The sequence below is a fragment of the Chelonus insularis genome, unplaced genomic scaffold, assembly GCF_013357705.1.
Source record: "Chelonus insularis isolate UGA/USDA-ARS -01 unplaced genomic scaffold, ASM1335770v1 contig_146_pilon, whole genome shotgun sequence".
Lineage (NCBI taxonomy): Eukaryota > Metazoa > Arthropoda > Insecta > Hymenoptera > Braconidae > Chelonus > Chelonus insularis.
In genome coordinates, this window is record NW_023276387.1 from 695347 (window position 1) to 704847 (window position 9501).

The 9501-nt window shown below is 32.1% G+C and overlaps 1 protein-coding gene across 1 annotated transcript in view; it reads right to left on the reverse strand.

Annotated features, from left to right (window-relative positions):
- The window catches only part of Sox102F (transcription factor Sox102F), an 85940-nt gene extending 76904 nt beyond the window's left edge, over nt 1-9036 (reverse strand). Inside the window, exon 1 of the mRNA XM_035077889.1 lies at nt 8111-9036. The gene's annotated coding sequence lies outside the window, so the exon portion shown is untranslated. The remainder of the gene's footprint in view (nt 1-8110) is intronic.
- Between the last annotated feature and the right edge of the window lie 465 nt (nt 9037-9501).

The window sequence follows — 9501 nt, forward strand, 5'->3', positions numbered from 1 at the left end:
AATGAACGATTACATATTTAAAACATTAGATAACATCAATCTAAAATTGCAACTACGATCATAAATGAAAAAAATAAATAAATATTACTAAACTAAATAAATTAGCATATTTTAATTCAATATTTAATTTTATTTCTTACAAACAACTTTTACAAATAAACAAACTTTCTCTTAAAATCCTCCCAATAGAAATAGAAAAAAAAATCCCTAACAAAACAAATATTTCAAACATATTACAAAAAAATCCGTTATTTTTTTCATGAAAATAAAAAAAATTCTTTTCTCTTCAGTGAGAGAACGAAACACTGAGCCTCTCTGTTGGGTGAAGAGGCAAATCAATGGCCGAGAGTTAATAAAACGTGTAAAGAGAAAAGAGCTAGTATGCTAATCATTCATACGTGCCAACAGAATGATAAGCTTGAATAACGTTGAGTTATGTAGTATTTCAAATGTTCAAATGTATCCAATATTATATTTATCTATCATGTATATATGTATATATGCTTGGCTTAAATCTGCTACAAAGATCAGGAATTAATCTCCTGGATATACAACTAAATAAATAATAATCAATTGATAGTTATTTTTTGTTCCTTTCGTTGTATTTAAAATGAAGGAAATGTACGACATGCTAAGGAACATTTTTTTTTTGTTTAAATATTTTTTGTTTACTCCATTTGTGTATTTACATCTATGGAAGTCATTTCCTTATACTCAAGTGTATTTGTATGCAGATTTACTCAAGATCTTGAGCAGCCAGGGTTGGCTTCTACTTATATTTAACGACGAGAACAATGCATCCTACCATCATACGATTCAAGCATTGGCATTAATGTTTTTATCGCTTCATCCCTCTTTTTATCCTCCTGACCGCATTCGGGATACAATAATTGGCCGAAATCGTGCTCTGGAATCTTGTCGATTTGAAACACTTGGTGTTGAGGATTCATTATTTTTAGTCATTGAATTTTTTTGAGTATTTTTCCTTACATTGGATTGCAATATTTACAGTCTTTTCATTAATTATTTAAACAATTATTATCTACCTACACTATTTAATTATTAATAATTAAAAAAATGACAAAATTACGAATTTCAATAAATGGAAATTGTTTATTAGTATTTATAGAAGCAGGAATATTTTTAAAAAATATTGAGAAATGTTTATTAAACAAATTAATTGTGAGAATAATAATATTGATAGTCTTGAAGGTATTTAACTCTTTAATACGACCATTATTTCAACGTCTACAAGCCATGAATTTTTTCTAAAGTTCCCCCAAGCACAATGATATATATAAATGGCAAAGTACACCTCGCGTTGAAATGACAACTGACGACTGGTTTTTAGCCGCAATTAGGCCACAAATTTTCTTCGACATTTTTTAGTAATGGTGTATAAGTATACACGTACGTATATAGAATAAGAATAACAAGTGAAAGAAGAGTGAGAGAAAGAGGCAAGGAAGACTACAACACACCAAAAGACACTGCAGGAGGGAAATAAAAGATGGAATGAACGAAGAAGCGACTTGACTTGTCCAGCAGCCTCTTTATTTACTTTATTAAGGCTCCGCTAACGGTATCGGCCTCACGTCTACACATCTTGCTCTCTTACATCCTCATCCTCTCATGTTCCATCCATTTCTACATAAACTACTCTATACATTCTTTATATTATCATCATCACACTGGCCACCATATATCTGGATACTATTTATGATTTTTTTATTTTCCCACATTTACAGCTATTTCGAATAAATTTCAGCTTTATCCCACCGAATTTTTATCGATATTTTCCATTATACTCTCATGGTTTTCATCTTTAAGTCTTACGCTTCGGTATCTATCATTGCTTCTCAATAGTGAAAATCAACTCACTTATTTTTTCCTCTTCATCAAAACACCTCTACTGTCTTCATTTAATTATTTTTAATGACAAAATGTCTTAAGACGAAAAGAAATGACAAAATTACGAATTTTAAAAATCGACCTCATTACAAATAACTTCCTAATAAAAAGTTCAAAAAATATATATTATTTTAAATTTATTTAGGGAATTTCTTTCACTATAGACCTTTTTTCTGACTAATTTATTAGAAAAATACCCTGGGAAAATTGTTTTTACTTAAAAAATATTGTAAAGGAAATGTCAAATAAGCAAACAAGAAAAATATCTGAGTAATGTAAGATATTTTAACAATCCTAAACAATAAAATAAAAATTTAATTTAATTAGATGTTATTCAAAAAGATTGAGTAACAATAAATTCCAACATTTATATTCACTAGATATTTTCCAAAGTTTTCATCATTCTTAAAAAATTTATCAACCATTTTCACACTTTCTAAATAAACATATCTCTCAGTCTAAGATCATAAACTCAATAATTTATGAATCATAAAAATTGAAATCATTGTCTACCCAATTTTTCTTTGTCTAAAAAAAGAATTCTTTTAATCAACAAATGAATTTCCATTTCATCTTTAGTGGATTTACAAAACTCATTCTAATATTCAATCTCACCTTTCTAAATACACTCTCAACTGCATCAAAGTCATTAAAGATAAACAATCAAATCATTAAAACGAGATAATTTAGAAATAAATTTTATCAGTTAATTAATGAAATGAAAAATTAATTTCTAGTATTTAAACAACTTCATTATTTCAACATTAATTAAATGACCAAAAAAAGACTTTCAATTAAAATGTAATCATGACAAATTGAAATTTAAATAAATTTTTCTTTTAATAATGAACGTTTTGGAAATAAGATATTTTAATTAGTCTTCAATTAATAATAACATCAAACATTTTATTTATTTAATGCAACCTTTTTAAAAAAAAAAAAAAAAATAAAGAATGTTCATTTTTAATTATGTACTTAATTATAATCATCCAATGACTTTATTTAAATATATTTGATAGTCTTATCAATCAGTTGAAAGTATGTTAATTAATATACCACTAATAATTTTTATTTAATTTTAATTAAAATTTTCATAAATTAACCTTTTTACACTAGATAAAAGGGAATGAAAGAAAAGTCTTACTATTGAATATTAATGATATTGGTAATAATTTCCAAGAATGTGGAGAAATCATTTTTTTTTTTTTTATTTCTCTCTCGTCTTTTCTTTGAGACAATAAAGATATTAACATTTGAAAATACGATTAATTTCTCTTTACAAAATTTCATCATGACTTTATGACCTAAATATTCCCGTTATTTGCTCTCATCTCATCCACCTCATCGTATGCATTACCTCAATATAATTTTCTCTTGCATTCTTGTTCGTATGATAATAAAAAAGAATTTTTAAAAAAACAACAAGCGATAAAAGAACAAATAATAAAACGTCAAAATGTATGAGATGGAAAAAATGACCGGACAGAATCATTGGGTTGTAAAAAAAAAAAAAAAGAAAAAATAGAGAATGAGTAGAAAATTGTGAGAAAATGAGATAATTTTTGGAGAATAAAATTATTTGGAATGTAAAATATCTAACAATAGATAAAAAACACTAGATAATTTACATTCTAAATTTTAAACATTTTTAAAATTGTATGGACATGATTATCAAGACTGATTGTTGAAGTATTTATTTATTTAATTATTATTTCCATTGTTATTGATGATTATTCATTATTTAAAATAACCTATCACAATTAAAAGTTTAAATCCTAGTACTACTTGATTTAATTAGTAATTCACTTATCATCATTGACCCTCAATTAATCTCCTTAACCTAAAAAAAAAATCACTGAACACCAAAAAGACTCCTCACTTCCATTGATCAATCAAATAAACCAAAAGATCTCCAACAAATAAAGATAACATGAATCCTAATGTAATGAGCAAGCAGATAACTAAACAATAAAAGCTACAAAGATCCGTAAAGCCAAGCAGAATAACCTTCCTATCAAAAAAAAAACTAACCTCTTATAAACACATCTTGCATTTTATCCCCATACACTGAAAATCACTAAAAAGCATAGAACCAAAGCCACAAACGAGCACGAGAGAGAGAACAATTGATTAGAGGTAGTAATAATTTATTACCTGGCTATATAGATAGGATATATATACACATTTGTCGTAAAGAAATCTTTACACATAAACGTCAAGCCATTACTTATTTCGAGGTGATTACGATACTTCTTTGATTAGGGCCGCTTAGCTTATTATAATGGCCGAGAATTTCGAGAGATCGACGACCGAGAGGCCCCCGGAATAATACGTAAATTCCATCGGGATTTTCTTTTTTCTCTTGAAGCCACCAGCATTCATCTCGCTGAAGAAAAGGAAACCTTTCGAAATCCGAGATAATTTATGCGCGTCGGGCCCTTCGTTACGATAAGAGAGAAGTCAGGGTCCAGGACAAACACTCGAGTGAGAAAAAAAAATCCCATTCGACAGCCCACGAGATTAAATCACTTTTTATTGCTCAATTAGGGACAATAGGGTTCCACTTGTTGTTTGGGCCTTAAAATATTAAATGGGCCTTATGCCTAGGAATGCGTCATATTATTCCGGACCTTGGTGACAGTTTGACCGTGGTCCAGAGTCTAACTTGAAACCGCTTTCTATCGTCCCCCTCTCCACTCTTGAGTCCCTAAACAGGCCCACCGCAGATTTACGCGTGCGCTCACCTGCTCATCCATTCTGGGCATTGGCCCACTTGCACCCCCTGCTACTTGTTCCAGCTGCTTTACGTACTTGTCTTATTCCACCGACCAGACTTAACTGTCAACCTTTTCGACATTTCTCACTAATTCTTTTACACTTTCTTCTCCTTTACGTATGTTTTTTTGTTTTACTCTTTTTTTGAGAGATTGGTAGACTGTCAGGTGATGGGAATACTGATTAATATTGGGATCAAGTTTATATATATTTTTTGAAATTTTATTTCTTAATCGTGTCAATTAAGAGAACTTTTTAACCTCGTTGGGAGAATTTATATGATTTTCTTTCGGTGTCAGATAAATAATTGTCATCAGATGACATTTCACTTGGTTATTTTTTTATTTTTAATATGATATTCTAGTGTTTAAATAGTTATTAAGATTCTTTAGATGGCATTTTTTTTGAATAAATAAAAATTTTGAAAGTATTTTATTGATTCTGTTTAAAACAGAATTGATTAAATAATCGACATGGATTTAAAAAATTCTTCTGAGCTAACGGTTCAGTCAAATAGTGTTTGAAACCATCTCTTTGAATTGCCAAGAGTGTGATCTTTTCAATGGTAACATTACTTTTGACCATAAAAAATTTTTTTACTCTCAAAAATCCCTTTTTTTAATCAACAGACAAATAGTAAAAATTGCTCCAAAAGCTAAGTTTATTATAACTTCATAAAACCCCTTGAAAAAATTATAAATAATTTTTTTTATTGTAAAAACAATGGTTTTATAAGAAAGATCATACTTGGAACGATTCAAAACACTACAATAGAATCAATTTTAACCAATTCCTACCTCAGATATGAGTCACAAAAAGAAGTTGTTCAACAAATAAATCAAAACAATTTAAAAAGTATTTCTTTCAAAAAAAAATTCTCTTACTTAAAAATCCATTTATTTAAAAAGATTAATTCAGTAAATAATAAAAAAAAAACTCTATTACGAAACAGGTGGGTCACGGGTTTCCTCTCAATCTCATTTTATTCAGCATCTACTTCGATCACAATAAGAATCGTCTATTCTCATTGTGGACCATAATCCTTATCCTCCTCAGCATGGAAAATGCGTGGCAGGCCTAATGGATTTCTTTGTTAGGGCAACTTGTCTTATAAGCAGCACACTACGCACCATGTAGTATAGACACCACTACTATACGATAGATAATACAAAGTCGAAAAGAATGGACTCTGAAGATAGCCCCAAGCTGTTTTGCACCACACATAGTTGACTTTGGAGCGCGGCCCCTTTTAACTCTTTGCGACACTTTAATGTAAAAAAAAAAACAAAACCAACTATTCAAAGGACACTTTTACTTGTTCATTGTCCAGTTTACAATCATATTCAAACGAAGATAAAAAAAAAATGAACAAAACAATTAAATTTTTAAAGGTTGATTTATCGACAACTCAATTGGTTGGTTCAATTGGGCAAAAAATTCAAACTGTATGAGATGAATAAATGATTTGGAAGAAAATGTATAAAATGTAGATGACGCTGTTGGGTTGCAATAAAGAATAAAAGGAGATACAAAGAGTGGAAAAGACGGGAGGGCCGTGGGCCTAATTAGTCAGGGATATATCTGGAATCTCATGAGGCGAGTTTTGTAGGCCTCCTTCAGTTTTATGTACGCAGGCGGATTTCTCGATGCGGGATTAGCATACAAATCGATTTAAACTCGAGATAAATAGCCACTCAAAGGCTTCTCACGTGGAGCCGACTTGGAGCATTATCTTGTCCACTGTTGAGATTAACGCTTAATGCTTTATATTTTACTGACCATCGAGGACTCCTGTGGTACTGACATATTCACGTACCGATACTTTTATATAAATATCATTCTAATTCTGCTCCCAATCACCGTTTTAACCCTACCACTTTCTATCAAGTTATTTCTTTCGAGAAGCTTCCAAGGGGCAAGTTTAAATGTCGATGAGATTATTTCATTCGCATTTTCGACGAGTGGAAATTTTTTTTTTAGAAAACTAGTGGCTTCTTGAGTTTCATCAGACTCTGAACGATTCCAAACACTACGATACCATCAATTTTGAATGATTTTTCAATGATTTATGCAGCTTCAAACACTAGAACTCATTGATGATCAAAAGAATCCTACGCATGGTTTTAAAAAAATTCCTCTGAGCTAACGGTCAGGTGTAGAACCTTTCGAAACCAACTCTAGAAATCGCTAAGAGTATGATCTTTCTGATAGGAATATTTTTAACATCATAAAAAAATTCTTTGTAGTGGAAAAAATCATTTATTTACTGATATGTTGATGATTAGCATTTATTCTGATGTACTGCTAGATGATGGATCTTTTATTGAAAAAAAAATATAGAAGAGATTTTTTTAAAACAAAAATAATAATCACATCTTCAAGATCATACTCTGGACGATTAAAAACACTCCTATTCAACGGTCTTATGATAAATTGTTTAAAAGTTATGAGCATTCAAAGACGACAACAGACTGTTGAGCTTTTTGACCAATAGCGTATAGTAATTTAAACAAATTTTTTAATTGGATGTGCATACTAGTGACATTGTTGAGATGATGAGAACAAAAATAAACGAGTAGTTACAGTTGTAAATAAAGGAAGCAAAGAAAATTTAGTAGAACTTGAAGATGAGATACATTCCTTCTTCAAAGAGATGTTGAAGAAGACATGAAGAACAAGAAGTAGAAGAAGGAAATGAGAGCAGTTGGAGTTTGCGCACCGTTGAATCCGAGTTTTAAAACAGTGAGAGTTGCTGAAGGGGTTGCTCTCCTTTGTGATACAGTGCGGAAAGTAACCCTTGATGTTTATGTCTATCCAAATGATATTTTTTTTTCATGTTTGTCATAATAATGATCATTAACAAAGCAAAGTTGTTATTTTTGCTAAGGCCAATAATTCTATCAACATCAAGGCTCTTAGAACAATTATTATTCATCAATTAATTGGTCTAAAATCTTCCCAACTCAATGCTAACGTCATCTAAAGTATCATCTTAGATTAAAAATTTTTTTTTTGGCTTCAAAACAGCAACACATCATCAAAGTGCTCTTTGAAAATGTCTAGATGAATAAATAAATGAATTTTTGAGCATTAGAAAATTTTTTAACATTCAAAAAAAAGTCTTCATTAAAAAGATCATATTTTTGGCAATTTCAAACACTGGTTGTGAGTCCAAAAACTGCAACAACTTCACTGACAATCACTTAAATCAACTTCAATCAACATCTTGATGATTTGAAACCTTCTTTTTTTGAAAATATCATCCAGTTAAGGATGAAGGGAAATGTATGATCGAAGATAATCGAAGCGTGTTGTCTGAATATGAGCATTAGTGTCTGACGACAGAAGGTATCCTTAAAAGGCTTAAAGTGTAGATTCTAGAGCGCAGTGTATGAAGAAAACGCGGGAAAAAGGAGTAACTCACCGTCAGTTCTGCGTATTGTCACCCATTTATGTAAACCGTATTATCATCAGTCACTCACCACTAGTTGTCATCAATATCACTTGACCAAATTAGTCAACAAGAATATAATAAAGCACTGAAAGTATTCCAAACTCTATTAAAACACACAAGTATCAATAAAATAAAAAAAAAATATTCACAATAATTCACTGTTTTCACGTGTGATGATGAAAAATGGCATGAAAATGGTCACAATTGGTTGGAATTAGCACACTTGGATGAAGATGGGATGGAGGGGAAGTGTATAAAAGTAGAAGGAGAGAGAAGGCGGTGTCAAAAGGTGGTATCTTTTGATAGCCAGGTAGGGAGGTTGTCACTATTAGCAATATGCAAAGACAAAAGAACAAGACAATGATGATGCACTTGTTACAAACACACTTGGTTGGTTACTTAAAAGTATAATGAGTATCACTGAAGCCTCTATATGAAACACTGGGGCCACTACTCGACCTTCCTCGACCATTTGATTCGGTTAGAGAGTGGTGGGCAGCGTTCATTGTGCCACAACCTGTCTTGGATCATTCTCCTTGGATCCTTTTGGGGTGGGGATGTCTCTCAAATCTGTGTGTGTTTATGTATCCTACCTAAGAAGAGACACGCGACGACTGCTAGCCCCTTTTAGAGTGTCTGATGGTGTACTTTGTTCCAGAACAATTAACCCCAAAGTAATGGATCCAATTAGGCAACGTCCTGGCCTCCTTGCAACCCTTGGACTGGTGATCGATTAGTCCACGGTCCAGTTGAGATGACACCAGGCCAAAGTAACTTTAGATCAATCCAACTAATTCCTGAACAATGTGTCTGCTGGCCAGAATCAACTTGTTATTGAGCCACACTCTCACTGGATGACAATGATAATGATATAACAATAGCCCGTGCGTTCTCTGCTGGTTCGGATCTTACACTGAAGACCCGGCAACACACACACGTGTGCGTGGCTCCTCTCGGCCGGCTGGGCCCCGGCAGGTAGAGAGAAAAGCCACATAGTGGGCCGCAAGAGTGAAGAGAGGTGGAGGATAAAACACATGGAGAGGGGAAAAGCAGACACACTCTCGCATGTAACAGCGGACACATGAACCAACCAAGCGGACCAACGACATCTCATGTGCACACAAATATACTTACACACACCATCGTCATCATCATCATCATCATATTGAGTGGCTAACATGCTAGAGTGAGATACTTGATTCTGAACAGAGTTAGAGAATGAAAGGCTCAGGTGAAAACGACCGAGAGAGAATGATAACACACGACAGACAAAGCCCACTTCACCTGCACCTGGACGATCCTTTCCAACTTGGTGTGTTGTTGCTCGTGTGCTGGTTATGATTGTTATTGTAAGCAGCATC